Here is a 12,947-nt window from a genome sequence, read left to right on the forward strand (position 1 = left end):
CCACTGAACACACATGTAACTAATACACCCTCTGCACGTATTCTGAATGATTTCAGCTAACGCTACTCGTCTGTCCATAGGCACATGTAATGAATGCCAATGCAGTCATCTGGAGGCTTAGCCATCCTTCTCTTCTTCTTCTTCTTTTTTGTCTCTAGGCTCTCCAACTTTTATGTTTTTCATTCACTCCACTAAGCTTCTCTTGAGCTTTCTAGGTTTGACAAAGTTGTCCTCTGGCATGTTTTTGCCAGCTGTCATGGCTCATGTGCAATTTAAGCCTCTGTTGCACACTATTGTAAATCCAGGTAATGAAAGCCACAAACTTCTCACAAGCATTATAAAGCTGACATCTGTCAAGATAAATATTGTGCAGTCAGCAAAGAGAGGGGATGGCTTAGATGGCTTAAACAGGTAACCTTGATATTTCATTTGAGAAGGCTTTAGATGCACCTTCAAAGTATCGTGGTTTGCATTAAGTTGTTATGTAACATCTGCAGATCACTTTCATGCTCTTAATAAGTAATAGTTTATGTTTTTAAAAACATCTGTGTTTTGGAGAAAATGGATGAATTATTTCCTAAGCCCATTATTTAAAAACATGGTATGATTTTCTGTGTTTTATTTACTTATTTACTATTTTATTGTAATATTAATACCTGTCGTTTAAATAAAATAAATACATGTGTTAAAGTACACATATGAAGAATATCACAATTACTTTTATTATCACAAACCTTTCAATGTTTGTTTAGCAATACTTTATATTCCTTTAATCTTTTATTTTTGCAACGAACACCGTATGAAAATTTGCATCTTAATATATCTCAGTAAATCTTATGTCATAAACATTGTGATGTTAATCATGTTTATCTAAATTATAGCATGAAGTTACCCTGTAGCTTTCTGGCTTTTAATGACAGAAGATTTTACAGAGTGCTTTAATTATAACTATTATAACAACTATACAAGTAAGTTCTAACATTGACCATTTCTTATAGGTCAGACTATTTCCTATGTGATATATATTCTCTCATTTAATTCTTTCTAAAAAAAATTTTTTTAAAGTTCATTAATTCATTTTCAGAGAGAGAGAGAGAACACACACAAGGGGAGAGGAGCAGGGAGTGAGGGAGAGAGTGAGAATCCCAAGCAGGCTCTGTGCTGAAGTCCAATGTGGGGGCTCAAACTCAAGAATTACAAGATCATGACATGAGCCAGTTGGCTACTGATCTGACTGAGCCACCTAGGCCCCCAATCTCATTTAATTCTAACAATAATCTACTACTCATACTATTATATATTATATAAATATAAGTTAAAGTAATACACAAATAATTATGTAAATATAATACAATAACCATTATATTATTATGTTCTCTCTCTCTTATAGGCAATAAAGCCAAAGATTAGAGAAGTAAAACAAAATGGTTGAGACAATACAGCCAGTAAGAACAAGAGCTGGCACTCAAGCACATTCTTGTAAGCATCTTTAGAATTAGTTCTTGTAATATCTTATCATGTACAACACTATGTGACAGGAAAATGAAGATTTAGTTTTAGTTACAACTCACAAGTTAGAAGATTATTCTTTTACCCCATCTTATTTCTTTAGTATATTCAGAGAACACTGTAGAAACAGAACAACACTGATCACTATGGAAAAAAAAAAATAGAGCTGACTATATAAGGGAAAAGAATCTTCATCCATTCCCTTTGAGCACAGGAAAAAAAAAACAAAAACTAAAAACAAATGCTTTGTGTCAAGGTATAAAAAAAAAAAAACCCAGAAATGAGAATGCTGTAAGAATTACATTCTCTCTTATCAGACAGTGAAACACCAAACAAGAGTAGACCAGAAAAAATGTTATTGACATAGACATGCTTTTTATCATTATTTTTTAAGGAACGAAATACTGAAAATGGATTTGGAACCCATAAAATCCTTTAGAATTTTTCCATATAAGTATGTATATAATGATTGAGACCCATAGTATACATGTGTGAATCTTTTTATATACATACGTGTGTGTGTGTGTGTGTGTGTGTGTATGTATTTCAACAGTAGGTAAACTAATGCAAGGTCTAATTATTCTGTTAATTTTGTATTTTTGAGATTGGAAATAAGAGAAAGATCCTGTCATTAGAATCTAAATTGTAGTATACTCATCTGTGAAGAGATCTATCATTTTGTGAGAAAGAATAAGGAAGAATGTGATGAAATCAGAGTGAGCAACTGGGGGTGGAGGGGAGGAGAAAAAGCCAATATAGTATGCTCTTGCTCTTCTCTATAAGAAATAAGGTAAATAAGATTAACATATATATTTTTTTTAATTTCTAAAGAGAGCAAGAATGAAATATGAACTACTCAATTTTACATAAAACAGAAAAAGGGAATTGACAGGGAGAAGCAAATACATTTATATGATTTTGACTTTGAACCGTATTTCTTTTACACTTCCAAAAATGAAATTCATCCACCTGTAGGGAAATACCTTAAAAAGTAGGAAAAATAAATGCAAAATGAGGCACAAACATTAGAAAATAAGTCCAACTCTATATTAAATAGGTAACACATCCATGTCTTATACAACGTTATTTATAATTATAACTCAATAAAATTGGAAAAAAACACCAAAAAAACCCCGCAGACATAAGACATAAATAATATTTCAAGTAATTTTAACACAATTCTTTATATAGATTTATACACACACACACACATACATCTATAAACAGAAAGAACTGTAAATACACTTTTGGTACATTTTCAATCAAAAATGAACAACAGGTTTATTGTTAGTAATGTTGACAATGTAATTGTAAGCTACATTAAAGTACATTCTTGGGGCCCCTGGTTGGCTCAGTCAGTTGAGTGTCTGAATTTGTGGCTCAGGTCATGATCTCACAGTTCACTAGTTCGAGCCCTGCTTCAGGCCCTGCACTGACAGCTCAGAGCCTGGAGCCTCCTTCAGATTCTGTGTCTCCCTCTCTCTCTGTCCCTCCCCTGATCAATTACTTTCTCTCTCTTTCTCTCTCTCTCAAAAATAAACACTTTTTTAAAAAGTACATTCTTTCAAACTACACCAAATGTATTATAAATGAATTTACAATTATTCCCTAATATATGTTTTTAAAAAATGTAAATATATTGAATTTATTTGGAAACAGTTTTTACAGCATAAAAGCATTAAATAAAATAGTTTTATAGCATAAAAGTACTAAATAAAATAGGTAAAAACCTTTTTGTTAAATTTGAGTTAGAAATACGAATGTAACTTGTAATTTATGGTATATATATTCTCTAGGTTTTTGCTACTGAAATAATCTAGAAGCAGTGACCTCCTAAGAGTAATGTGTATACGTAACAACCAGACTTTGATTCTAAAAACTATTCTCCAATATAATGAAGAGGTGAGACTTGAAGAAATAGCTATTTCCAAGTCTGAGAACAGGGAAAATAGAGAAAATGAAAAATGCACACAAGAAAGTGATCAAATATTAATGTGTTCATATCAAAAGGATACAGAAATGGGTTGGCAATTTGTGTGGAAAATTATATGCATGTATGTGTGTGTGTGTGTGTGTGTGTATGTATATATATAAATGTTTTTTTTTCAATGCTATACATCTCAAAATCTTGATTAGTTTTTCCAGTATGAAAAATATGATATCCACTTTAAGTTTGGTATATACACTTAGTGGATCTTTCCATTCTGTTTATTTTTAAACTTTTTGCATCATTTTGTTTTAAAATCCTATTGTGCAAAAATATATGGCATTAGAGAGGAGACAGTAAGATTTAAGAAGGAAGATAGTATCTTTTAAACTGTAGGCTTAAACCATTCATATGCATACCAATTTTTGATGAGTTTGAATATATTCCATATTTGGTTTTATGTGGTCTTACTTGTCATTATTCACGTATTTTATACACTCCATTTTCCACTTTTTGGTGATTTTAGTTTGCTTCATTTTGTTTACGTATTTAAAACTGCGTATTTTACTCTCAAGTTTTCTGATTACTTTTATGTACATATTTGACAGGTAACATTAAATTTAAATCTTCTAATAAAAGTTGAAGTTTAATAAGATCAGTTTTACTCTCTGCAAGGACATTAATACCTATTTAATTTAATCTTCTTTTTTTCTTCTCCTCTTTCCCCGTAAATAAACACACACACACACACACACACACACACACACACATACACACACACACACACACACACACATCATAGGACAAACCTTATTATTTTCATCTAGGTTGTAGTTTAATTTGTTGACCAAAACACATTTTAAAACACTGATTATTTAGATATATTGCAGACATATTTTTGGTAGCAAATTCTTGAATAGTATTGTTCAAATGCCAGTAAGCTAATTAAATAATTTATAGAAATATAGCATATGAAGAATGGAATATTTTGTTGTCATTAATATTGATGTGATTTGTCCATATCAGCATATATTTAAAATGCTCAAAATTTATTGTAAAGTGAAAAAATTAATTTATATGAAGACAGTTATTTTAGATACCATTTTATTCAACTTCTATCAATAGGTATGTCTAGAGAGATGCCCAAATAAATAGGTAGATATATACATACATAAACAACTTGTCATTTCTGAAAATAGGCACCATTATTTTATAAACACATTTGCCTTTATTCAGAGGAACTGGTACAATGTGTTACATATACATTTGTAATGCTAAAATTTTGCCATGTTTATGTATTATGTAAAAAAAAAAAACCTATTCAAAATGTCTACTACAACATGACAGTTTTTAAAAAGTTCTTACAAGCCAATGATTACATGTTACATGGGCATCTGGGAAAAGTTAGTAAAAAAATTAATTCATTGATGAAGAAAAACACATGTCCCTACAATAAGGAGAGTTGAATCTTCACAATCAGTGAAATAAGATTTGCCTACAATCTTGTCATCTACAATATTAGCAAAGCGCTTTAAAATAAACAATTGATGGAGAATGTGAGAAAAATGTTACTGAGGTGAAAATTGGTATTTAATGGCAATACATATATCAACCTTCAGCTGGTATGAGACAGTGTAATTAATTATTGGGATAGCATTCCAAGTAAGTTTAACAATACTCTGCCCTCTAAGGAACATTTCTTCTGTTTTTATTTTCCTTAAATTCAATAAAAAGAGAATTAAGAATGATGTTGATTTGAGTTTCTAAGGTTCACGCCTGCGAGTCAGGATTCTCAATCCAGAGACAATGGCCCCAATGTGACAGAACCCCAAAGGCCTCATTGAGAGTAACTGGAATGAGAGAGTTGATAGCTTTGATGACATGAACCTCTCTGATTCCCTTTCCCGTGTCATCTATGCCTATGGCTTTGAGAAGCCTTCTGCCATCCAGCAGTGAGCCCTTCTTTCTTGTATCAATGGTTAATGTGATCACTGAAGCCCAGTCTGAGACTGGGAAAATAGTCACTTTTGCCATATCAATTCTGTGACAGATTGAATTGGAACTAAAGGCTACACAGGCCTTGGTCCTGGCACCCAGCAGAGAGTTGGATCAGCAGATACAGAGATAGTCATGGAATTAGGAAATCACGTGGGTGCCTCCTGCCATGCCTGCATTGAGGGAACCAATGTGTGTGCTGAGGTGCAAAAGTTGCAGATGGAAGTTCCCCATATCATCATACCCCAGGTCATGTGTTTGATATGCTTAACTGGATATACCTGTATCCCAAATACATCAAGATGTTTGTACTGGAGGAAGCTGATAAAATGTTAAGCCATGGATTTGAGGACCAGATCTATGACATATTCCAAAAGCTCAACAGCAACACCTAGGTGGTTTTGCTGTCGGCTACAATGCCTTCCAATGTGCTTGAGGTGACCAAGAAGTTCATGAGGGAACCCATTTGGATTCTGGTCAAGAAAGAGGAGTTGATCCTGGAAGATATCCACCAGTTTTACGTCAAGATGGAACAAGAGGAATGGAATCAGATGCACTGTGTGACTTGTATGAAACCCTGACCATCATACAGGCAGTCATATCCATCAACACCTGAAGGAAGGTTGATTGGCTCACTGAGAAGACTCACACTTGAGACTTTACCATGTCCTCCATGCATGGAGATATGGACCAAAAGGAATGAGATGTTATCATGAGAGAGTTCAGCTCTGGCTCTAGCAGAGTATTTATTACCACTGACCTGCTGGCCAGAGGCATTGATGTGCAGCAGGTTTCTTTAGTCCTCAATTACGACCTTCCTACCAAAAGGGAAAACTGTACCTACAGAATCAATTGTGATGGACCATTTGGATGTAAGGGTGTGGCTATTAACATGGTGACAGAAGAAGACAAGAGAATTTCTCAAGACAATGAGAACTCTACAACACCTCCGTTGATGTATACCCCTCAATGTTGCTGAAACCATCATCTGAGGTGCTTCCTGCTACCTAGCTTTACCTGGAGTTCAGTCCTTGGGCAGGATAAGGGGGGAGGGGGCACTGAAGAGGAGCAGGAGAGGGGAGGGAAGGGAGCCAAGGGATGGACATCTTGTCATTTTTTTTTTTAATAAATGTCACTTTTTGAGACCAAAAATAAATAGACTTCTGTTGATTTTATTTTATTATATAAGCTATAGTTTTCAATATAAAAAGCAAATTTATACTTTTTTTTTTATAAATTGAAAGAGAACAGCATGTTTGGCATCATAAAACAGAGCTATGGTTGAAGTGTATCTATTGTAGACATTACAAGTAATCTCAGAATAACCTCGTGGTTTTTTTTTTTTCCATTTTCATGGGTGTGTGTTTGCAAAATCTAGTTTAAAAAGAAACCCATAGCAGTTTTCATTTGCCCAGAATGAGGGATGAAGATTACAATTTACAGTCACTTTCTATTTTTTTATTGACGTATAGCTGACATACAGTATCCTATTCGTTTATATCAATAGTACATCATAGTAATTCAATATTTTTATACATGATGAAATGATCTCCATAAGTCTAGTTATCATCTGTCACCACACAAAGTTACTACACTATCATCAACTATATGATATATCCCCATGATTTATTTATTTTAAAACTGGAAGTCTGTACCTCTTAATCCTCTTTACCTATTTTGCCCATCCTCTAAACTTTGGTAACCAACAGTTTCCTGTATCTAGGAGTCTGTTTCTGTTTGGTTTTATTTTTAGATTCCATATATAAATGAAATCAGATGGTATTTGCTCTTTCTCTGACTTATTTCACTTCACATAATGCTCTCTAGGTCTATCCATGTTGTCTCAAGAGGCACAATCTCATCTATTTTTATGGCTGACTAATATTCTGCAACACACACGCCACATCTTCCTTATCCATTGGTCTATTGATGGACATTTAGGTTGCTTCCATATCATAACTGTTGTAAATAAGGTTTCCATTGAACATAGGGATACAAATACCTTTATGAACTGGTGTTTTCATTTCCTTTGTATAAATGTCCATAAGCAGAATTGTGGGTGGTTTTAATTTTCTGAGGAACTTTCATACTTTTTTTCACAGTAGCTGAACAAATTTGCATTGCTACAAAGATATTATGAGAGTTTTCTCCACATACTTGCCAGCACTTGTTCCTTTTTGTCTTTTTGATAATCCGGGAGGAGAGAGGTGGTATCTCATTGCATTTTTGATTTGCATTCCCCTAATTATTAGTGTTTTTGGGCATCTTTTCATGTGTTTGTTGGCCATCTTGCATGTCTTCTTTGATAAAGTATTCAATTCCTCTCTCCATTTTTTAATCACGTTGTTTGTTTTTATATTAAGTTGTGTTCTATATGTATTTTGGATGGTAACCCTTTATTGGATGTATGATTTGCAAATATCTTCTCCCATTCAGTAGGTGCCTTTTCATTACGTTGATAGTTTCCTTCTCTGTGCCAAAGCTTTTTAGTTTGATGTAATCCCATTTTTTTTTAATTTTAACTTTTGTTGCCCTTGCCTGAGTAGGTCCAAAAAGCATTGTTCACACAAATGTCAAAAAATTTACAACCTGTGTTTTTTTTCTACGAGTTTTATGGTTTCAGGTCTTACATTCAAGTCTTTAATCCATTTTGAATTTATTTTTTAATATGTTAAAAGATAGTGGTCCAGTTTCATTCTTTTGCACATAGCTATCTAGTTTTCCCAGTAGCATTTATACAAGACTGTCTTTACCCCATTAAATATTCTTGCCTTCTTTCTTACAGATTAATTGGCTACTTATGTGTGGAGTTATTTCTGGGCTTTATATTCTATTCCATTGGTCTATGTGACTGTTTTGTGCCAGTCCCACACTGCTCTGATTACTATAGCTTTGTAGTATAGTTTGAAATCAGATAGCATGATACATATACCTTTGTTCCCTCCCCCCGCCCCCCAAAAAAATTATTGCTATTTGGGATCTTTTCTGGTTCCAAACACATTTTAAGATTCTTCTTCTTAGTTCTGTGACAAATACCATTAGTACTTTGATGGGCATTTCATTGAATCCGTAGAATGCTTTCAGTAGTATAGACATTTTAATAATATTATTTCTTCCACTGCATGAGCATGGTGCACCTTTCCATTTATTTGTGTAATTAGTAACTCTCATCAAAATCATCTAGTTTTCAGCATACATGCATACGTCATCTTACTGCATTTTTCTTTATTGTGTATTATGAATATTGCATTTAGTACAACTAAAGATTTGTGGCAACCCTGAGTTAAACACATCTCTTGGTGCCATTTTTCCAACAGCATTTGTGTAATTTGTGTCTCTGTGTCACATTTTGGTAAGTCTCACAATATTTCATTTTTAAAAAATTTTTTTTAATGTTTTACTTCTACTTTTGAGAGAGAGAGAGAGAGAGAGACAGAGTGAGAGCAGAAGGAGGGAGGGAGACACAGAATCTGAAGCAGGCCCCAGGCTCTTAGCTGTCAGCACAGAGCCAGATGTGGGGCTTGAACCCACTAACCATGATATCATGACCCGAGCTGAAGTAGGAGGCCCAAACGACTGAGCCACCAAGGCACCCCTCACAATATTTCATTTTTTAATTATTATTATACTTGTTATAGTGGCCTATAATCAGTAATTACTACTCCCTGAAAGGTAAAGTGATGGTCAGCATTTTTTAGCAATACTTTTACTTAAGATATGTATATATATATTTTTAGTCATAATGCTATTGCACACATAATAGGCTAAAGAGTTGTGTAAACATAACTTTTTCATGCAGTGGGAAACCAAACAGTGTATTTGATTCACTTTATTGCAACATTTACTTTATAACAGTGGTCTGGAACCGAATGCTCAATGTCTCTGAGGTACATCTGTACAGGTCTTTCACCTCCTTACTTAAATTTATTCCTAGGTATTTAATTCTTTTGATGCAAATGAAAATGAATTTGTTTTCATAATTTTTCTTTCTGATACCCTGTTATTGGTATATAGAAATGCAACCAATTTTGGCATCTTAATTTTGTATTCTTCAGCTTTAATGAATTCAGTTATTAGTTCTAATAGTTTTTTGATAGAATTTATGTATATGTATGTATGTGTATATATATGTACAATGTTATCTCCAAATAGTGACAGTTTAATTTCTTCCTTTATAATTTGGATGCCTTTATTTATTTATCTATCTATCTATCTATCTATCTATCTTGTCTGTTTCCTGTGGCTAGGACTTCCTGTCTTACGTTGAATAAAAAGTGGCAAGACTGGACATCCTTGTCTTCTTCATGATCTTAAAGGAAAAGCTTTCAACTGTTCCCCATTCAATTGATGCTATCTGTGGGTTTTTATTTTATGGCCTTTATTATTTTGAGGTATGTTCCTTCTATGCCAACTTTATTGATGGTTTTTATCATAAATGCATGTTGAATCTTGTCAAATGCTTTTTCTGCACCTTCTGAGACGATCATTGGATTTCATCATCCAGTCTGTTGTTGATTCCTTCTAGTACATTTTTTATTTCAGTTGTTACATTCTTCAGTTCTGATAGTTTTTTTTTTAGATATTTTCTAACTTTATTTTCTAACTCTGCTAAAGTTCTCACTGTGCTCTTCCATCTTCTAGCCATCTTTATGATCATCACTTTGATCTCTTTATCAGGTAAATTATCTATTTCCTTTTGTTAGGGTTTTATTTTTCTGTCTTGTTCTTTCATTTGAAACATATTCCTTAATCTCCTCATTTTACTTGACCTTCTTTGTTAGTCTGTATGAAATAATCACAATAACTATCTCTCCTGGTCTTGGAGGAGTGACCTTGTGTAGCACCCATCTCTGTGTAGACTGCATTTGCCAGGCAGCTTTGGGAGACCAGCTGGAAGTAGAACAGGCATGAGTGGGGTGTTCTGGATGACCGTGTCCCAAAGCATGGCTTGCTGAAGAAGCCTTGGCATGTTTAGTGGAGTTGGGAGTAAGTACAGCTAGAGGAGGTGTAGTCGTGGGTACTTCATATCACAGCCTCCTTGGTGAGATAGCTAGAGTGGTTGTAGTCAAAGGATCCTAGGGTGCACCATGCTGAGGCCACCCTGGTGGGATAGTCGGAACTGGAGTGGGTATGGCCAGGTGGATCCAATGTTGTGCTGCACAGGGGCTCACTTGGTGGCAGGAATGGAGCAGGTGTGGCTTGGGGACATCCTAAGGCATGCTGCAACACAGTCGTCTTGGCAGAGTGGCTGGATTGTGTATAACCAGAGGTGGTCCTTGAGCACACTGCACCGGAACCACCTTTGTGGGACAGGTGAATTGAGCACAAGCTGGAGAGGTCTTGAGGGTGTCACACTAGAACTGTCTCGGTGGGACAGCTGGAGCAGGCACAGGCCAGCAAGGACCCTGTGCCAGGGTCACACTGGCAGGATGGCTCCAACTGGTGTGGACTGGGAGCCCAGGGCTTGCTGGCACAGTCCTAAGAGGCTGCCTAGAGCACCTGAACCCTGTTCCTGTCTCCACTGTCAAGGTGAAAAGGAAACAAAAAAATGTGCTTGCTGGAGCCTCTGACCCCGGAGAGCTTCTGCTGTTCCCTGCCTGTTTGGCAGACACTCTAGGCTTAGTAAAATGATTTCCTTTACTAATGGTCTAGTTGCCCTTTAAACCACTTTTTCCCCCTCTGCTTGAAGGTGAGCAAGTCTGAGCACAGGCCCCTCAGGGCTATCCCCTCCCTACTGCAGGCCATAGCATGGGGGGGTGGGTTGCCAACACTACCTGTCTTCATGTCTCCTATGTTATGTGTATCCTGTTGTTGGTTGTTCAAAAGTTGTTCAGTCAGCCTTAGTTCTTCAGGAGAAATTCCTTTATATGTGGGTTTAGACTTGGTGTATCTATGGAGGGGTTAAGTTCAGGGTTTTCTTATGCTACCATCTTGGACAACCTTTTTCCCACAGTCACTTTCTATTGACGCTGTCATTGGGCATTAAGCAAAAAAAAAAAAAAAAAAAAAAAAAAAGGATTCTAAACTTAATCACAAAGTAGAGAACTTCATTTATGCTTTGACAATAGTTAGGCTAAATATGTCTCTGTCCTCCCCTGTACATTTAGATTAAGAAATAATACACATCTTTGTAAATATATATGTTCTCCATTTATTACAAGACATTTACACAAGCTGTGAGTCATTATGCTTCCAGTCATTATATATTATGGAAAATAAAGTACCTAATTACCACCAACAGATATTTAAGATATATAATATTTTAAATGCATGTTTTTCAACAATTTAAAAAGTACATTTATTTAGTTATTTAACATATTGTTCCATTAAGGGGTCTGGAAAGTTTCAGTTACAAACATTAAGAAAATATTAAAGAGTGATAATTATAATTACTTTAAAATAAACTTAACTGGCACACTGTCATCATAGTATTTCTTTGCTAAAGTCATTTAGCTAAGTGTAGAAATGGCAAAAATAAGCCTTAGATTTCTTTGTTTATTCAAAATTCTCTAGATGTTTGCAAGAAGGACCATTATTGTTATAGTCCTGGGTTTTAGTTAAAGTCATACCATTTTGATGTATGTGTATATTATTATATTATACAACTTTTAATCTCCAATTGCTTTCAAAGAAAAGAAAATATTAATATCTACCTTATATTTTTAACTTTAAGAAGACTAGCTGAGATTAAGAAGATATTATATATGTTATGAAATAACCATATGAATTTCAATTATTTGCTACACAATAATGTATTTTCCTTATTTTTTTTTCCTTTCATTCTGCCTCTGATATTCTCCTGTTACCCTAAATTTCACCCACCTGAACAGTCAATTTATCTTTGTATGAATGCTGGGATTTCTGTATATTTCTTTTGTTTAGACATTAGTAAAGAACGCCTGATGTTAATTATTAGAAGGAAAGAAAATAATAATTTTTTCCACTATGTGCATGTAAACCAAAAGAAAACAAAAAGTCTGTGGCAAGGATTTGTTGAATTCATTTATTTCTAGTTGTTGTTATTGTTGTGTGCTTTACTCCTACTGAAACACCCCTCCCATTTAACAAATGGTAACTGCTTCATAAATACAGTATTGATTGCAAACAAATAGACCTTTATGAGCTTTGTTTATAGTCCAAATTTCTGTGCATAGCTACATAAATCACCATTAAAAAGCACAAACTACTGTTAACACTATTGAGCACTTGTGTGTCATAAGTTTTTCTAAGCATTTTATACTGGTAGTGAGTAGTGACGTCAAGATATAAATACAAGCATTTTGGTTCAGAACCAATTCTTAACCACCACACAATGCTGCCCTCTAACATTAATTAACTCAGTGAATATAAATTTGGTGAGATTATGCTATTCTGTTAAGATATATTTTCTAATGGATGAGTTTTGATCTACCTTTTTAAAGAAAACAAGAACAAGAAAGGTGAATCTAGGTTTGTGAGTCATCTTTGGGGTTTGTGAGGATAATTTTTACAAAGGTACAGGGAAGACATATACATT

The 12,947-nt window shown here is 34.5% G+C and overlaps 1 pseudogene; it reads left to right on the forward strand.

Moving 5' to 3' along the window:
• Positions 1-256: 256 nt before the first annotated feature.
• Positions 257-6,442, forward strand: LOC122229251 (annotated as a pseudogene).
• Positions 6,443-12,947: the final 6,505 nt, after the last annotated feature.

Source organism: Panthera leo, chromosome C2, assembly GCF_018350215.1.
Source record: "Panthera leo isolate Ple1 chromosome C2, P.leo_Ple1_pat1.1, whole genome shotgun sequence".
Taxonomy (NCBI): Eukaryota; Metazoa; Chordata; class Mammalia; order Carnivora; family Felidae; genus Panthera; species Panthera leo.